At 38.5% G+C, this 19,013-nt stretch overlaps 1 pseudogene; it reads left to right on the top strand.

Annotated features, from left to right (window-relative positions):
- Nucleotides 1-15,862, top strand: part of LOC121931719 — a 96,391-nt pseudogene extending 80,529 nt beyond the window's left edge.
- Nucleotides 15,863-19,013: the final 3,151 nt, after the last annotated feature.

The raw sequence follows: 19,013 nt of genomic DNA, 5'->3' as shown, positions 1-19,013 counted from the left end.
CAGTGGGAACGACAGGCCTTTTGGAAGTGATTTATCAACACAGAGCGAAGGTGAATTGCACACTGATTTAAACATGTGGGAATGAGCCCCTAGAATACAATGGGGCCTAGGTATCCATGGATGTTCAAGTCCCACTAAGTATAATGCATAGTAAAATGTTATCCCTTATATAAAAAGACAAAATCAAGCTTTGCTTTGCGGATTTTATATATACAAATATACTTGAATATTTTCAAGTCATAGATGCTTCAATACATGGATAAAGAATCCATGGTTAGAGGGCTGACTTGATCTACAAATACTGTATACAGTTAGAGCAGTTTGATACCACTTCAGATCTCACAGACCATTCCTACAGAATGCTGAGCTCTGTATTTTGGTGATGAATTCTTTATGAGAGAGCTCTAGTACAGTCCCCAGAACTATAGTAAATGGCTGAGATGTACACCTCTCCTGAAAAGTGATCTCATCTTCCAGAAGTCCTACTCTGAAAATACCAGATTTGCTGAGCAGCTTCCAGTGAATTATTTTCCCAACTCCGAGTCCCCAAATATACTACATCTCCCATTTTCCACAGCCAAGATAATCAATACATGTGAGTCATGCATGTTGTGGTATAACATCAGTGGACCTAAAGTTGGCAAAGTCTGGTCTAATGAACAAAGTGGCTTCTGAGAATCTACACATGATTTAGATTTCATAAGAAACTAAATCCATTGTTAAAATTAATCTACACACACATTCTGAGCATTCCCTAGCACTGGGAAGCCAGACCTTATGTGAATCTCCATATGTGCATCAGAGCCTTTGGCTCACAGGGAGCCTGTTTTCTCTGCCACATTAGCTTTTATATTAAAACTCTATAAAATTAGCATCACTTTTACACAACTCCTTATGTGTCTGGTAAATTAGCAGTATTGTAAACTGTGAAAATGGGTGTTAGATGCTTGTTTTCTTCTTTGCACATTAGCCAATTTGATGTGTAAAGACAGTTTCTGAAAAAAGTACAGCCAAGCTCTTAGAAGATTTACATTTATAGATTTTAGAGGGGTATGTGTTTTTGTAGCAACCACTCATATTCACCTATATTTTGATTTTTTTAATTTATGAAACTTTTATGAATATTTAAGGGTGATTTTTTCAATGCATGGAAGCAACTAGTTACAAATAAACAGCTGTTTATAATTAATGCCTTCACCCACCCCACTAATGAAGTTACAAGCACATCACATTTAGATTGTATCTTAATGGAAAATACCATCACTCTTTTTGCAGTGTGGCTCTATTTCCCCCCAGCTATTTTAACAGTTATGGTGGTGTGCCTCATGAAATGATGGGGAAGGATATCACAAAATTCATGTATTGGCACTTTGCAATCTGTTGTGGATGTTGAAGTAACGATGGCGTGGATGGGAGGAAAGTGTGTTTTGTATCACAGAGAAATGACTTGAAGCCTTTTGAGTGTTTTAAAAAATAACTAGGGGGCCCGATCAAACAGGCCAAAATAAAACTGCTTCTGGTCACTTTGGAGGTACAGTATGTTGTTTAAATGACACACACATCTTAAGAGGCCAGAAGCTGCACCAAAGCAGCACTCCAGTCCTTAGGACTAGAGTGTGTCTTTGGAGCAGCTTCTGGCTTCTTAGGACGCATGCAGCATTTAAACAGCATACCTCCAAAGTGACCCAAAGCAGCTTTATTTTGACCTGTCTGTTCAGGCCCAGAGATAACTAAAGATAACCTAGTTACTTCTCAGAAATTGAAAATCTGGATATTCTTTTTAAAATAGTAACAATAATGGGATCTAATTATGCCTTGGGACTATTAGCAAACCTGTTTTTAAAAAGTAACTTTCCAATACTTTAGTGATAGCCCTAACGAAGTTCAATGCTTAAACCTCTTTAACTTTTTCTCCATGTTGACTGAATATGAATTCCCCTTTTATCATACTGTTTTATATGGTTTTGGTTGGATAGTTGCATTTGACCATATCTGTATTCTCTGTCCAAAGGAAGGAGCTCTGATTCTCCACCAGGTCTAAACTAGAACTAAGTACATTCCTGCTGGTGCCCTCCTGTTGTCTCAATGGATCTTGCAGCTGAAACTAAAGCAGTTTCATGCATTTAAAAAAAAAAACATTGTGACAAAAGGCTCATAAGTCATACAGCTGGTGTTTTATTCAGAACTAAGTCCCACTTTAAAAAATGTAATTTGGAGAAGTCACCCTAAGGATCTCAGTGAGCCTTCTCTTACAAGAATTAGCCTGTCATTGCTGACAAACAGAAGGCAATATTACAGACTCTCATCCTAGCTAAAAGTGTGGATGGCTCAGACATTGATTTTAGATAACAAGAAACTCCTTCTCTCCTCCTGCAATCATCTTTTAAAGATGTAGAAGGAATATAAGCCTCATGCTTTGGGACATAGACCTGATACTGACTGACAAGGGGTTAAGAAGGCATTTTCTTTCTCTCTAAGAACAGATACATTAGTTTTCTTTGTTTGTACTAATAAGTGCTATTGAAGCTATGGTAAATTGTCTGATGGCCTATCTCTTCTTATTACAGCAAAGTTAATCACAGTGTACTGCCAAAAAGGGGAGATCCACCACCAAAAAGAGAAGAAGACTTAAGCTAGAGCATGTGTCTGCATAAAATTTACATATGCTAATTTCTAACCTTAGGTGCATATTCAGAAATAATGATGTCATCCTGTATATGGATTTGTACTGCATTCAGTAATACCTGTTGTTGTATGCCTTCAAGTCATTTCCAACACATGGTTTGTTCAGAGGGGGTTTGCCTTTGCTTTCCTCTGAAGCTGAGAGAGTGTGATTTGACCAAGGTCACCCAGTGGGTTTCCATGGCTGAGGGAGGAATTGAACCCGGGTCTCCAGAGTCATATCCTATACTATGCTGGCTCTCTTTTTACATATAGTTGGCCCTACATATTTTAGGAAATTATCAGATGGAAGAAAATCAGGGAAGGAAAAGGCAAACTCCCAGCAAAGTTGTGCTTATCCAGGACTTAACCTGGGAAAAGGCAGGATTGCTCAAGCAACAAACCATTCCCGGGACTTTCCCATGAATGTTTTTTTGCTGGAGCATTCCTAGATTTTCATGGGTTAAGTCCTGGATAAGAGTGATGTGTTTGGAAATCTTCAGCACGACTTTGCCAGGAGTGTGCCTTTTATTCCCAGTTTTTCCCCATCCACAAATCTCCGCAAATACTTTATCCACAGATTCAAGAATCCGTGGCTTTAAAATCCTGAAAAACATATATAAATTCCAAAAAGCAAGCCTTGATTTTGCCATTTTATATAAGGGACACTATTTTACTATCCACTGTATATAATGGGACTTGATCATCCATGGGTTTTGGTATCTTCAGGGGTTCCTGGAACCAATCCCCAGTGGATACCAAGAGCCCACTGTATTCGTAATTGTGACACTATTGTCACAATATTAAATACCTCACCACACCATTTACCTTACCGGCAAGCATCTGTACTGAACAATGAAGATCTGCCCAGTTGGCAATCTGGGTGCAAAAGAATGACATTTCCAATTATTTCCTAGTAGTGAGCAAGACTGCAAAAATCAGACTGTGATAATCAGAACCCCTTGTTACAGCTTCACTCTGTGCAACTGCTGGCTATTAAGAGGTTGATGAGGCTGGTGAGTTAAGGTGGAGGTCCGGCCAAGAGGCATTACTTAGTTACAATTTGTAACTAACACATTAGTTACATATTCAATGGACCAAAACACACTACAGCAATAATCCAATGTGAAACTGTTTTAACTGTCCTGGCTCAGTGCTTGGGAATCCTGGGAATTGTAGCTTATTTTATTACTAGAGCCCTCTGGCACAAACTACAGTTTCCAGAATTTCCTAACATTGAGCCAGGGCAGTTAAAGTGGTCTCAAACTGAATTATTTCCACAGTGTGTTTTGGACCATGGTTACAATAACCGATGTAGGATACCAGTGAATTCCTGAAAATACCTCTTGCCCATCATCAATACAACAGTGCAACAAACTCTGACCAGACTTCTCTGCTTCCTTCAACTGGTCTCTTGGTGCTATCTATTGATGGACAATTTCAAGGCCCCTGATGCTCTCCCTTTGTACTATTCTTTATCTTTAAATCAGACTTGGACTGGTTTCCCAGCAGAGGATGCCTTTAAACAAAGGACTGTAGTCTAGCAAGTAGGTCACACTACCACTCTATGATGCCTTGGTGTGCAAGTTTTTCATGAGAGGTGGTTGCTGTCATCTGCCTTAAGAGGTGTAGGCTTGTAGCTTCATCAATGTGATATTAAAAAGAGAACCAGTACATTGGAGTCATTGCTCAAACTATTAAATGGCTGAGAGAAAGAGAGGAAGAGTAATGACAATGTTGCTGTTATCTATCTATTCTCTTTTTCTTTCTCTTGCACATGTATGGAGGGAATACCCAGAGCCCAGTCACCTTGGGGAATGAGTAAGTTTCCAGCTCTGGATGGGGAGCATGTATGTAATTTAGGAGTACTCTAAGGTCTGTTTCCAGTACTGCAGACCCAGGTGGACTCTATAGCTCAGGTTGTTAAATTATTTAATTATTTAATTATTTCCTTTAATGAATTAAAATGGTTATCAACTAAACGAAAACTGAAATTTTAAAATTAAATTTAGGATTTAAACTATGTTCAACAGCTTGGCACCTTTAAATTGTTTTAAACTGAATATATCTCTGCACTGCACTGAGACACTGTAACATAGTGTGGGATGTAAATACAAATATTTGAATGGATATAAATAATAAATAATTACACTTTGTGAAGAAGGGATGTACAGATCAGTCTATTTCCCATCATGTCCATTTTGAATGAATTCGTTTATGTCTACTTCCATGCTTTTCCTACATTTATCTGCATATCTGCAGGAAAAAAATGTCATCACTTTAAACATATTTTTACAAGATCTGCATTTTTGTATGCATTTTATTCCAAAAACATGTACTTATGCACTAATGAATTTTATCCTAAAATACATTTGACTGTTCCCTTTTCCTATCAAGTTCATTTTTATATGCATTTTAACCTGAAACATGTTATTTCAGAATTCATTTGGATATGTTAGTTGACCCAAGCTTCATGAATATGAATCATGCAGTTATGTCTCTTAAGCTTTTCACCCTGATGCTAATTCTTCCTCATCCCAAAAACCCACACATTGTAAGCAGCCCAGCCCACCCCTAACACAATTATTTCTGTGTTATTAGAAAGAAAGGGGATCAGTCGGGATAATTCCAGCTGGACACACTGCAAGAACCTATTGCAGGCACCTCCAGGGGTCCTTGAGACATTCTTGCAGGTGATTTCTTTACAGTGCCTGCACCTCCAGGGGGAAAAAAAGCAGCATCCATCCCAGCTAATCTCCCTTATTCCACATATTTTCAAGCACAGAAAATATGTGGGAGCTGTATAGCTTGCAAGCAATAGGGTTGGCAACACCCAGTGCTGTAATTCATGGTGTCACACACACAAACGCACACACATGCACACACATGTTGATCTCCTCCCATGCCACACCATATAGATTCCCCAGTATTGATTTTTGCACTAATGTTAATCATAAACCATAATCCCCATATATCCCTGAATGTGACATAGATAACTAGCAAAATTAAAATTATACCTTTGAATTACAATATCATATGCACACAACCTAAATGTATGGACATGTACATAGTTTCCTGTGGTTAAAGTTAAATAATAATAATAATAATAATAATAATAATAATAATAATAATAAAGTTTATTTATATTTCCCACCTCTCCCAAGGATCGAGGCAGGATTACATCAATAAAATAATACAATAATACAAATACTGTACTATTGATAAAACACTAATACTGAATTTACTGCATTCCTATTAGTTCTCTAAAAAAAAAAACCCAAGTTCATCAGTAGCCAATAATCATAGTCAAGAGTGGTAAACTGTAATTTTTTAAAGAAAATTTTTAAAAGAATTTAAAAAATAAAATAAAATATTTTAAAATTAAAATTTATTTTTTAAAAAATAAAAACCTGTGGCTTCTCCTTTCTCATCTATCTCAGTATCAACCCATTCACATATCTCTTCAGTGCTACAGCCAAAAGCCCAAAAGCAGATATTTGGGAAGTAGTGGTGTCACCCCCACCTGGTGCAGCCTGCACCCCTCCCTCAGTGATGCCTTTGCTTGCAAGGTGTGGTTTTGGTGGGATTATTTTTATTGTTGTAGAGCCAAAAAAGAATTCTTACATCCATGATAACCAAAGGAATGATTTGTGATGGTGTAGACCCAGCTTATTCACCAACAGATTTTGCCAGTTGTATAAGTGTAAAAACTGAAGATGACTGTGTGCTGAACCAGATATTATTCCAGTAAATCTGAATTAGGGTGCATCTATACTGTAGAAAGAATGCAGTTTGACACCACTTTAACTGCTGTGGGTCCACCCTATAGAATCCTGGGATTTGTAGTTTAGTGCAGCACCAGGACATTTGGCAGGGAAAGCTAAAGACCTTGTAAAACTACAAATCCCAGAACTATATAGTATGAAGCTACAGCACTTAAAGTGATATAAAACTGTACAGTGTAGATTCACCCTTAAAAGCAAGTTGAGCAGAATTATTGAGCATTTCTATAAATATTAGGATTGGAGCTTCGGATCTCCCCTTAAGTTGATATGGAATGAGAAGATGGTTTGTTGCTCCTCATTCTGGAATCTGTTTGAGCACAAGCTTTCCCTCTGGCAACTTGTTTCCACTGGGTGTGTGGATATCCAATGATGGCATAATCTATAATGAAACACCAGGGGGACTTCATCCATTTCCTTGAAAATAATTTTTTCAGATATACCACAACAATCTTGCACTGATTTCTGTTTACCTTCTATAAGTATATATGAATTTCTTTCTGGAATGAAAAGTATTATATAAATATTAAATAAAAATGGAAATTAAATATATATGAAATCTGTAATGCACTGGTAGCAAGGGAAGGGCAGGATATGAAAATAAGTCACTTTCAACTTCTAATATTTCTCCAATAACCAATGTCATTTCACAATGTTCTTAACAATATCCATAACAATTGCTGTTCCCTATAGATATTTTAATTGCATCATTTTTAGAATTATTGATGATTTATTTTGACAAGAGAAAAAGCACTCTTATTTCACTGATCATGCATTTTAGGCTGGAGATGAGAAAGTCTTTGTGTTGACACACAAGATCAAGGATATTAGAATCACAGAATCATAGAGTTGGAAGGGACCACAAGGGCCATCCGGTCGAACCCCCTGCCATGCAGGAAATCTAAATCAAAGCATCCCCAACAGATGGCCATTCAGCCTCCGTTTGAAGACCTCTAAGGAAGGAGATTCCACCACACTCCGAGGGAGTTTGTTCCACTGTCAAACAGCCCTTACTGTCAGGAAGTTCCTTCTAATGTTGAGGTGGAATCTCTTTTCCTGCAGTTTGCATCCATTGTTCCGCGTTATAGTCTCTGGAGCAACAGAAAACTACAACGCGGAATATTGGATGCAAACTGCAGGAAAAGAGATTCCACCTCAACATTAGGAGGAACTTCCTAACAATAAGGGCTGTTCGACAGTGGAACAAACTCCTTCGGAGTGTGGTGGAGTCTCCTTCCTTAGAGTTCTTCAAACAGAGGCTGGATGGCAGCATATAATGCTCCCTGCGTATGACATGGGCACACTGTATTGCATTTATTGATTGGGGTTTTTTTTCATTTTAAGCTTTTCTAAATTGAGCTCAGAAAGCTAGCGTGGCATAGTGGTTTGAGATGAGGGTTCGATTCCCTGCTTGGCCATGAAACCCACTGGGTGACCTTGGAAAGTCACATGCCCTCAGCCTCTTCTGAACAAATCTTGCCAAGACAACCCCATGAAAGATTTGCCTTAGGGTTGCCATAAGTCAAAACCAACCTGAAAGCACACAACAAGGGAGTTTATCACATGGGAGGAATTTCTCTTAATTTTGAATGAAAAGAAAGTGGGGCCAGAACGCATTCACGTGAATTCGCTAGTTTAGCGAATTTACGTGAATTCAAATTGTGTTCAAACTGACTTCCCATTGCCTGAAAATAGCTTGCTATTGCTCAAAATTGCGTGTGGTAGCCTATCACGCAATAACATTAAACCCCATGATTGCATTCGGATTGCCATTGGATTATACTTCCAATTTCCCTTGTCTGATAAACTCCATAAACAAATTCAGCACATAAATACCAAGGGTTCCTGACATAAAATAGTACTGACTTAAAATAATATTTAAAATAGTAAAATATGTTCTTCCCCATGAGTAATTTTTGACCTCTTTTTGCCTAGCCACACTCTGATGTTGTCCAGTCAATAAATGTCTCCAGTTTTCATCTGTAAAATGTTGGAAGTTATGCCAATCCAGAGATTCTCTTGCGCGACCTTACCATGTTTTCCACACTCAGAACTTCTCTTAAGTAGTTTGTGAGATAAGACCACCCATCACCCCACCCCAATTCCATCCCAATCCTGATTTTCACAGAACACGTATAAAAAAACTAACCCCCCCCCTCAAATCTGTAGAATAAATGGAAGGTTATTTTGAATTATTTTGCTAGTGTAGGTCCAACCATAGAGCTCCTTTTAAAAAAAACTTCCTTTTAACTATGCTCCATTTTAAGTTATATTGTAAGACACCTTAGCTTTGATATTGGGAGAAATACAAAATATTAAAGAAAGAAAGAAAGAAAGAAAGAAAGAAAGAAAGAAAGCAAGCTTGGAAAAGTTTCTTTTTGAAAGCAAATTTCCACAGTACGCCAGTGAGCATGACTACTGGCTATATTCAGTTGATTGTGGGAACTGTATTTTTTTTAAAAAGTAACATTTTCCAAACTCTGTTTGGAAGTACCTAAAGGGACAGACACACATGTGTTGTATTGTTAGCTCACTGAAAAGAATTTCAGAAATATACAAGCAATATTTCCTGGCATATGAAATAAACTTCCTCAAAACATACCTGAGGTGGATGTTTTTTGTATTCACTCAAATATATGTGGTTGGGTGAAGCACACTTAGGGGTCTCAGGCCCTACTTCATCATTGATTCCCATCAGGTGTCCAGGGGTTTGTAATTAATAATAATAATAATAATAATAATAATAATAATAATAATAGGTTTTATTTATATACCGCCCAATCACTGGGAATACGAGCGGTTTACAATAGAGGGGATAACAGACAGTTCCCTGCCCACAGGCTTACAATCTAAAAGACACGACACAAAAGGAGAAGGGAATGGTGAGGGGGGGAGGGAATCAGGTAATATAGGATAATAATAATAATAATAATAATAATAATAATAATAATAATAATAATAGGAGGTAATTGAAGATGACCTTATCACACGAGGCACTTATCACACTGGAATAGTGGGCCAAATGCTTCAGAAGCGTGGAGGTGGGGTCGCCAGTTGCACTTCTCAAACATCACTGAAGCGCATCCCACTCTTCTCCCATCGACGAATCATTCATGGAGCAGTCATTTCTGTAATAACGGGATCTTCTGTTATTACAAAAATGGCTTCTCTACGAATGATTCGTCAATGGAAGAACAGCGAAATGCCTCAATGACGTTTGAGAAGCGTGATCCCACCTCCATGCTTCTGAAGCGTTTAGAGGGCCATAGTCACCCTGCCTTGTTCCTTTCATACATTTCCTACACTGCTTTGAATAGACACCTTTGTGAATTTTGCTTTAAAATGTGGAATGTCACTGAATGCCAGTTTCTCACAGTCAGAAGGAATTAATGCAGAAGAGTTCTGAAAGTGAAACGGGTCAGGAATTTTCCTTTTAATCAGAAAATTGACTCTCAGAAAGAAGGCATATAAGATTCCCTAACATCCATACCATTCTGCAGTGAGGCTGGGATACCATTGTGTAAAAGCATTCAGCCATATGTCTTCAGTATATTTAACTTCAATAAATCCCAGCCTAGCGCAGCTGCAGAAGCAATCAGCAGGTCTGAGCCAGTTCCTTAGCAAGAAAAATTTTAATGACTTTAAGGTGAGCGCTGTTTACAATATAAATATTTTCTTGTTATCCTCACTCTGAGCAACCACCTCCAAAAATGATTTCAGTATGATTCTGCAGCGGGTGATAAGTGTGAGTTTTAATTCCTTTGCTAATTAGCCCAAAGCAGGACCAGTGTGAAATGTAAATGACGCTTTAATTTGCTGCTGTGTTCATTTATGTTTGTACGCACAAGAGTTTCCTTTGCTCAAATGGAATGGATTCCTGGCATCTTTCAGAATCGTAGAGTTTTTTAGTGGTAAAAAAAATATGACATGTTCTTCAGACGTCTCAGTAGAACTTTCCACAAATATTTTTATAAATGAAAAACATCTGCTCTAAACTGTAAGCAGGTATGGAGGAAAGAATGGGGAGGAGGCACGCTTAACCTTTTCAACGCCAGCTATTTTCTTCTCAAAACCAAGACCTTCAGAGATTATCCCAAAAGCCTCTGATTGCAGCTTCAAGTGGATGATTTTCCTTTCTGGGGCAGAGGTTGGATGGAGAGGACTACCAAAACAGTTACAAGCAACTTCTGTACTGCTGAAAACTTCATGCCTTCACCCTGGATCTCTTTTCTGTTCTGACGGGCTCAGACCTATCTTCCTAAATGTGTTGGATGAAATAACCAAATCCTAAATTAATTAAAAATAATAACTGTAAGCTGCTCTGATAGCCTTTAGACTGAAGGGTGGGGTATAAATACCACAAACAAACAAACAAACAAGATTTTAGGTTCACATAAAGAGTTCCACAAAGGGAAGACATTTGAATCATCTCTGCTGTCAGCCACCACAACAGAAGCTCTGCTCCACCTGATCCTACACCTCTTAGGAGATAAACTTTCAATGACATCAACATGAGCTCCCATTCCAAGGTCAATATATCCTTCCAGGGAAAATGGTCATTAGGGCTATGGTGGAAGAGAAAAGTTAGATCCCGTTATCCTACCATGTATGGAAATATATACCCACTGCTAGATGCTACAAGATCTCTTTGTGTACTGATACAGACTAAAAGAGCTATGTCTTTGAATATAGGGATGTTAAAGGTAGTCATGCCTCCTTCTCATGAGGGAAGCAGTTGTAACCTGGGCTAGTTTCTCAATAGTTCAACTGGTGCAAGTGCTCTAGGCTTCACGCTGTCTAGAGAACTAATGCTGGAGAGGAAAGGGGTTATGTGCTTCCTCTGCTTCCCATCATTTCCTGAATCTCTGAGTATTACTATTTTCATCAGTGTTTTATGCATTCTTTAATTTATTGAGGGAAAATGCACCTGATCAGGCCTCTACTCTCACTGAAATGGCAGGGTTGAAAATGGGTCCATGAACAAAGATGTTGATGCTGCTGTCTCATGTACATTGTATTTTATGTATTATTAATTTATCTGCTGATTTAATTTCTATGCCACCGCTCCTAGGGTAGTTCATGCATACACACAAAAATAGTCATATTTTTTGAATTGCTCAGAACACCAACTGCCTTGATCTGGCCTTGGTTCCAGTAATGAAAAAACCACACTGGACACTGGGAACAATGTGTTGTTTCAGTCTAACATTAGCCAGGTTGGATTCCAGTTAAAGAAACCCACCCTATTCAGGCAAAACCACTCAGAAAAGTAAGGATTGTGAAACAGAGGCATCTTACCCTTGCCTTAATAGTTGTAAGAATGTCCTCTTGTGATTACAGTCCCTGCTCAAACTCTGTTTAGAAAATAGCGGATTACACAGCACATTGCAAGCAACTTGCTTTTCTGCCGCTCCGTCTTTGGTTGCCCTGGCAACTTCAAGGGTAAAAAGAACATTCTGACTTAGAAACCACTGTGTGTGTGTGCACATGCCACACGCACACCTCAGTACAAATAGATACATTGTGTGTCCAACACAAAACTTTTACCACTGTGTGAAGAGAATTTTCGTGGACTGAAAGCTTTGTTCCTTTTCCTTTACTCAGGAGGGGGAAAAGGCGCAGCATTGTGTGCAGGAGTGATGGACCAGTGCATAAAAGCTGCTTGTTTTCAGGACGGTTTGGAGGGGAGTTGAAATTTGTAAAGCCACATTCTCTTCTCTTCACACAGAAAGGGAGAGCTTTCCTCATTGTCTTTAAAGAGGTGGCCCAGCAGGTGTCCCTATAGTTGGACTGCAGAGCATTGAGAAAAACCTGAAACTCAGTGAATGAGAAAAGGCAATCCTTCCAAATCTGACTGGCTGTATTAGCCAGTGTTAGACTCTCTGTACCCAATATTCAGAGAGCAGCTGTGTAAAAGACTGATGCGCTTACAATTCAATCTCACATAAAATCTTTTTGCCTTTTCTTTGTTTGATAGTCCCTAGATTGGGACTACATGAGTATTTGTTATTGCTGTGTGTCTTCAAGTCATTTTTGACTTATGGTGACCCTAAGGGAAATTTATTTTGGAGTTTTCTTGCCAAGATTTTTTCAGAGGGGGGTTGCCCTTATCTTCCACTGAAGCCGAGACAGTGTAATTTGCCCAAGGAAACCCAGTGGCTAAGCAGGGATTGGAATACTGGGATCAAGCCAGAAATCTCCCAGGAAGTCAAGATAACAAAACCTAAGCTGTTGTACTTCGGACACATGAGAAGGCATGACTCACTGGAAAAAACAATAATGCTGGGAAAGGTGGAGGAAAGTAGAAAGAGAGGAAGGCTGCATGCTTGGTGGATGGACTCTATTAAGGAGGACACAAGTATGAATGTACAAGAACTAAACAGAGTAGGAGAGGATAGGGGATCTTAGCAATGTCCCATCCACAGGATCACCTTAGGTTGAGATCAGCTTGAGGACACTTAACAACAACAACAAAATCCAGAGTTGTAGTCCAACAGTCAAACCACACTATACCAGTCATATAAGGGACATTTTTACAATTTTATATTCATTTCATCCCTTAGTTTGCAAAGTTTTTAAAAATTATACAGTATTTTAAATAATTTTGAGAATGAAGCAAAGTTTGTGTACACTGAGCCATCAGAAAGCAAAGGTGCCACTATCTCAGCCATCCACAAAAAAAAGTTTTGGTTTTTAGAATATTTCAGAATCCCAGATAAGGGAGACTCAACCCATACTTTTTTCTCATTGTTCTCAGGTTCTCTCTGCCCATGCAGTATACCACATAGTAATTGGTGGAACAAGAGACAACATCTCGGACTGCTTCAGTGACCAAGGAGGGCATCTCCCCCCGAATGACTGCCTGAAGTCGGTAATGGATTGGATGAGGGAAAATAGACTTAAGCTGAAACCAAATAACAGAGGTACTCGCAATAGGTAACCCCAATCCGGGTATGGAGATAAGTTTGCCAGTTCTAGATGGGGGTCACACTTCCTCTGAAAGACTGCATCCACAGCTTGGGGGTGCTCCTGGATTCATCGCTTCAACTGTCTTCTCAGATTGATGCGTCAGCCAGGAGTGCTTGTTATCAGCTTTGGCTGATATGCCAGTTGCACCCCTACCTGGAGCAGTGGGACCTAGAAATGGTTGTACATGCTCTAGTAACCCCTCGTCTCGATTTCTGCAATGCGCTCTACGTGGGGCAACCTTTTTGCCATGTCCGGAAGCTCCAATTGATACAAAACATGGCAGCCAGACTGGTCACCAGAAAATCCAAGTTCAGCCATATTATACCTATTTTAAAATCACTACATTGGATGCCTATTAGCTTCCGGGCACAGTACAAGGTGTTGGTTATCACCTATAAAGCCCTACATGGCCTGGGTCCAGTCCACTTGAAGGAACGCCTCCTCCCATACAATCCTTCCCGTACACTCCGATCCTCCGGGAAAAACCTCTTACAATCTAGAAAGACCAGACTGGCAGTGACCTCCCGGAGGTCTTTCTCTGTCACCACTCCAAAAACTTGGAATGATCTGCCGGAAGAGATTCGCCAGTTATCCTCGCTTGAGGCTTTTAAAAAGGCGACAAAAACCTTTCTCTTCCGGCAGGCCTTACCCGATAGATAATGTCCAGAACCACTTGAATCCCCCTCCTTTTATTATTTTTTCTTATTTGCAGTTTGTTTGTTTTTAATTTTGATGTATTGTTATGTACTTTTTAACTATGTTTTACTGTTTAATTTTATAGTTGGGAGGGAGGGTTGGGCTGGGGTCTTGTGGGGCTTGTTGTTTTTATTGTTGTATACTGTATTAACTCTGCTGTTACCCGCCTCGATCCTCAAAGCGGAAGAGGCGGGATATAAATAAATATTTATTGTTGTTGTTGTTGTTGTTGTTATCTCCATAAAACTGGCCCTCTGGCGTCTTGTGCAGTGAGGGGGAAAACAGGCAGGAGAAGCAAACTGTGGTTCTTGCCTCATTTCAGGCAATCTTAGCTCAGCCTACTTTCAGACGTTCTCTGTAAGCCATATTTGGTATGACCTCAGATGGGGAAAAGGGGTAAGGAGAGAGAAGAAAGTAGCAAGATGGGAGCATTGACCTCACCCACTTTTAGTTCTGACCCCCCCCCCCCACTCATCCTTGGCATATGACTCCTAGCAGTGAGATGGAAACAGTCTGCCACAAAAACATTGTTGCTGACTGATTCCAGTGCTACATGGTCTCTCCATTACACACGCGCGCACACACACGCACACACACACACTGAGGATAGATCACTGTCAAGAGATGTTGTTTTATGTACCATTAACAGTCAATTAAGGCTGCATTCTTCAAGTGTAAATACACATTCCTTGCTTGTACGATAAATCTCCACAAGGCTGATGCATCCAGTGTGTGAACTGAGAATAGAATTTTCACAGCTTACTATTAAATGCCATCTGTATCATTTTGTCTAATCTTTGCAGAAAAGACAGTCCTCTGCTGCTAGGTGTGACCACTGACTATTAAATGTTAAAAAAAAAAAAGTCCAGTTTCAATACTTTCTGAAGAACAGCCTCCACTTTTCTTCAAAGAGTATCTACACATACATACTAAATTCCAGCTTTCTATCTAGTTCCTATGGTCCAAAAAGTTAACACTTCAAAAGCTTTGAAAAATACATTATTATTAATATTATAGTATAGTATAATGTAAAAATATATTATTATTATTATTTAGTGAGCAGTGACTGTTAGATGTAGAACATGTCCTATTTTCATGCTTTTTGATAATGGAAAGCAATCAAAATAATTTCTTTTTTTATAAATTTTATTAAAGCTTAAAAAGAATACATCAACAAAACATAAAATAACATAAAACATTAAATACCATACATAGAATGTTAACAAACAGAAAGGAAAGGAGGAACAATAACGACAACGACAATAAAGAGATTACTAAGAACACAGAAATTGACTTCCTGGAGTTCGTACTGATCTGCCTAGTCCATAACACTGGAGTCTTCAAATAAAATCTCTGAAGTGAGGAAAACCACTTAATGTATAAATCAGGGGAAAGGCTGGTGTCTAGTCCATTTTAGTTTCCAGTAAAGAATTTTTAGCTTTAAATTCCTTCAATTTCCTTATGAACAAAGTGTTCGCTAAATTAAGGTAAGTTACTCCTCTTTCTCATTTAAAATTAATATATCGCATCTATTTGCCGATCATATTTTAAGTGTTTCTCCTTTTTCTTTTAGATAATCTATCAACGGAACCCAGTCCTTTTTGACTTCGTCCCAGTCTTGACCCTTCAGGATACAAGTAAGTTTATCCATTTTGATAAATTGGATCAATTTATTTAACCACTCATTGATGTTCAGATAGTCTCTTTTTTTCCACATTCTCACAGATACAATTCTAGCCATAGATGACATATAAAGTAAAAGTTTGCTGATTTTTTCTCTAAGTTTTCATCTGAAATCATGCTTAACAAAAAGTATTTAGGATCAAAATGTAACTTACATTTCAGAATCTTCTTTATCAAATCATAAATTCCCTGCCATTATATTTTAGTAATATTACAGTCCCACCATAAATGAATATATGACCCTATAGCATCACCACATTTCCAACATTTATTGGATATTTAATAGATTTGTGCCAACTTGGCTGGAGTAAAATTCTACCTGTATTGCATTTTAAGTATATTTTCTTTAATATCACTGCTCAATGTATATTTACTTCTCTTCACCCAATTCTTTTCCCACTCTTCTAATAATATATTTTGGCCTAAGTCTTGTTCCCCTTTGACCATGCATTCCTTTACGGACTCCTGCTCCAGATCCCAACTGAAAAATAAATCATGTAACTTAGAGATTCTTTGGGGTTTTTCAGATTGTAGGAGATTCTCAAATTCTAGATTCCTTTTCCCAATTCCTGGGTTCTTAACATCAGTACTGAACCTTCCCTGAAGTTGTCTGTTAAAAAAAACCACACACCTTATAGTCACCTTTACTTTCTAATTCTTGTTGAGTGACAAATCTAATACAGTATTAGTAGAATTTTCTTCCTTTATGACCAGATCTTTATATAGTAGCCAGGACCCAATTAAAATACTTTCATGGCAACTGGCCATGCTGGCTGTGAAATTCTGGATGTAGAAGGGGGAAGGAGTAACTTTTCAAACTTTTTAAAAATAGTATAGCACTTGGAAAAACCTAAAAACCCTAAAGACACTAGATACTATCTGATCTTGAAAGCTAAGCAGTTTCAGTGCTAGTTAGTATTTGAATGGGAGACCACCAACAAATACCAGACACTGTAGGCTTTATTTCAGAGAAAGGGACTGGCAAAACCACATCTGAGTACTCCTTGCCTAGAAATACCCTATGAAAAAAATGTGTCAGATGACTTGAAGGAGGACAAGTGCATACACACATACACATATCACACCTTCCATTTTGAAGTACAGACTTCAGTAGTAATCAACGTGGCTTGAATTATGCGTTTGCTACACTGCTGCTGCCACTCTGCAACATTAATGCAGTTTTACACTGCTTTAACTGTCATGGCTCCATCCTATGGAATCCTGAGATTTGTAGTTTGCTATGGCACCAGAGCTCTCTGACAGAGAAGACTAAATAGCCCACAAAACTATAAATCCTAGAATTCCAAGGCATTGAGCCATGAAAGTTAAAGTGGTGTCAAACTGCTTAGATTCTGCAGTGTAGATGCAGTTTGTGAGGAATGGAAACATTTGACAGTATGATTTGCTAACACCAAACCCTAACATCATCACATCAACCAAACCTCTGTCAGTCAAACAGGTGAAAAGAGTGATATGCATGCATGTATGAACCAGTTCCTATATAATACCATTGAACCCATAGATCAGTGTAGGTGGTGGAAACAGTATAGGTGCAGGGGTGAATTGGCCATGGGTGCTACAATGCCAGGAGAGATGACAGTAGACATCATCTGTGTCAGGAAAGATAGAGAAGCCCAGAATCCAGAAAAGTGGCTTTCTCTGGTAATGAAGATGCTTTTTCTGCCATCTCCTGCCCCATCTCTATGAACTTTGTCACACATAGCTTTTAAACCACCATTAAAGTTGGAAAATGTCACCTTTAGGGATATTTAGATCATGACACCATCTTTGTCTCATTTCTCCCTTGCCCTCAAAGCATTGTTGGAGCACATCTTGTCACTGACAAGGAAAACCCATCAACAAGTTCCCAGGTGCGATAGGTTCCTCCTGAACCCGTTCTGATAATTGTCCATCACATGTGTCTCCTCCTCTCCCCCTCATTATTTTCAAGCAGGCTGTTCCCAACCCTGTTTTTAATGTATTAGCATACCACCAGAAGTGTGTTAATAATAACAACCACAATCTCAAAAGGCACAATGGCCCAGTCATGCTATTGAAGGGACATATGATAGGGAGTGCTCCCAAACTGGTATTTATTCATTTCCTTTTATATAATAATAATAAATAATAAAATATTTATTTATATCCCGCCTCTTCCATTTGGGGATCGAGGTGGATAACAACAGAGTTTATGATACACAATATAAAAACAATAAAAGCACAAAATCCTGATCTCCCTCCCAAACTATAATTTACATAAAACATGATTAAAATATATAACAATACAATACAACATTACAAGATTATTTTACAATCCACAAATGATGAGGAGATATAGTAGGAAGTAGAATCGGTTCTGGGCGGTTATCACTCAGGGAAGCAAGAACAGGATCCATGTGACAAACTCCTATGCATTGCTCAAAAAAAGTATTTCACTCAAGCATAACAGACCATCATGCCAGTGTCATTCATCAACAGGATTCCAACCTCAGTCTTCTTTTAACGGTGCTTCATAAGTTTTCCTTCTTTTGTGTCCATTTACCACCAGTTCACATTTTTAAAACTTTTCTCAAGCTAAAGAACAAAAAGCTGAATGACTTCAGTTCCAAAGCTCTATGGTTTTCCTCCCTTTCCCCCTCCCTTTAAAAAAAACTGCTCCATCTCCCTTAGAAAGGAAAAAGGATTCCTGGGCAGATAGGACCAAGGGCAACCTAGAGATGTAGAAGCTTTAAATGCAATTTCCTTGGGATGAAATTAAGAAGAGAATACTAGCCCGCTTTGCTAATAGTGACCTGGACATTTTCTTTTCTGTTCTGCTCAGTGAAATAGTATCTTGGGATTGCCAGCTGAGTCTGAAAAACTGCACTCCACATAATGCATTTGGAAAGAGTGGCATTTTTTTTTCTGATATAACTATGCATCCCTCCATTTATTTGTCTACTTACTTAGCTATTCCATTACTACACAGGAAAGCCTTCCATTTTTATAATGAAAAATTGAATCCTGGGAAGAGGATTTGAAATTTTCCATTTCAAGCCAAGAGACTGCCATTTTTCACATAGAGACCCGTGCATTTCTATCAACAGAAAGTCAGAAAACATTGAACTTGTTAAGGAACAGAGATGATTCAAAACAACAATAACAACAACAAGAAATTGTGGGAAAGAATACTAAACCATATAACACGTGGCAGAGGTATGAATATCTACAAGGACTATCTTG

This window comes from Sceloporus undulatus, chromosome 5 (genome assembly GCF_019175285.1).
Source record: "Sceloporus undulatus isolate JIND9_A2432 ecotype Alabama chromosome 5, SceUnd_v1.1, whole genome shotgun sequence".
Taxonomy (NCBI): domain Eukaryota; kingdom Metazoa; phylum Chordata; class Lepidosauria; order Squamata; family Phrynosomatidae; genus Sceloporus; species Sceloporus undulatus.
This window is presented reverse-complemented; position numbering and strand designations above follow the sequence as displayed.